Below are 1,792 nucleotides of genomic sequence, written 5' to 3'. Positions count from 1 at the left end.
CTCCTCCTCCTCCTCCTCCTTCTTCTTCTTCTTGGTGTGGTAGACTCCCAAGGAAATCAAGGGTTCATTCTTGTTTGACTCCTCAAAGATACAGAATTAACAGAACAACAAAGAGAAAGCAGGATATAAAATGAAACGCTGGTTCACCTTGAATGCCCCAGACTATCCTTTTGCTGACATCTGAGCACTGAGTATAGGGAACTCAAGCTTGGTAAACAGGGCAATAAACTACAGTGTCCTCTCAGGAGTGAGCCATTTGTCATCAAGAAACCATATCCTCTTTCCTATAGAACACCAATATTTGTGTGTGTGGCTTACGAAAAGATGCTCAGCTGTGTGGGGTGGGAGGAAGGACAATGGAGGCTGATAGACTCTTCAAAGATCCTTTTGCTTGGTAACAACTTTGTGCCTTTCACCACATGACAAACCTTTAAGGAACTCTAAAACTCATTTCAAGGAAAATGAAGCAATGCTGAAGGAGTGAATACTTGTTTCCTAAGGCTGTTAGAGGAAAGTCCTACAAAGCGAGTGACTTACAGCAGCAGATAGCTACAGTGTCACAGCTCAGAGCCCAGAAGCTCGGAATCAACTGTCAGCAGCATCCTGACTAATGTTACAGGGGCCGTTTCACTGTCTTCTCCCAGATTCTGGACCAAAAAAAAAAAAAAAGCCCTCCCAACTGCTCACTTTAACTCTAAAACCTGAAATTGAAAATTTCTAAGAAGTGAAATTTCTAAGTGGAATTAAAATCAGAAGAGTTCACGGAAATGAGCAATTAACAAAACAGGATGCCTCCGTCAACTGCAGGTGTGAGGCACTGACCAAGTCAGAAGGCTTGATTGATTGAGTTTTATACACAAGGACTAGGTGGAGCTGAATGAGCACGAGGACTAAGCCTTGCAAGATGAAAGTGGACACACCAATTGAAAGCTAGAAGCAGTTCCTCCCTGTAGATGACAACTGACAGACACATTGAAGCAATAAGTCCCAAGAAAACATAGCTAGAGAAGAATAGTAGATTTCTCTGAAAGAATTGCTGTAAGAGGTAAGAACTTGTGAAATACCTAAGTTGTGAAGAAAGGCATGTATTTATAAAATACAGAAGTCACATACATAAAATATTATCAATAAAAAAGAAGAGCAGATATGGAAGAGATGGTATATTTATGTGGGCTAAACAGACTTGAACTGGAACATAAATTAAGAGTGTCTCCCATGATATTACAAAGGTAAAGAATGAAGAAAGAACAGAAAAGAAAGAGGTGAAGAACAACTGGTTGTTTTGATCTGTCCTGAAGGAAGGGACAAGAGAAAACCCAGGAAAGGTGAGAGTGGAATAGTACTGACTGAAAGGGCTACAGGCATACAGAGAGATCCAGTTCTCTTGGATTTAATATCCAAGAGAAATTGGATGAAGCATTTACATTTTAAGGCAATACATCAAAGCAAGCTCTAAGCCAGGCATGGCAATCTAAGCTTACAGTTCTGGCTAGAGCTTGAGAGGCTTGACCAAGAAGACTTTTATCCTAACCTAAGCAACTGAGCATCATTTATAAATAGGAAGATGGATGGATAGATAGATAGATAGATAGATAGATACATACATACATACATACATACATACATACATACATACACACACACACACACACACACACACACACACACACATACATACATAGAAAACAAAACCCCACAAAACAAGGTAGTGTGGTGTTGTGGCTCTGTCACCAAAGAAACAAACAAACAAAATAAGCAAAAAAATGCACTCCATTAGTTGGGGTACAATTGC

This window comes from Mus pahari, chromosome 21 (genome assembly GCF_900095145.1).
Source record: "Mus pahari chromosome 21, PAHARI_EIJ_v1.1, whole genome shotgun sequence".
Lineage (NCBI taxonomy): Eukaryota > Metazoa > Chordata > Mammalia > Rodentia > Muridae > Mus > Mus pahari.
This window is presented reverse-complemented; position numbering follows the sequence as displayed.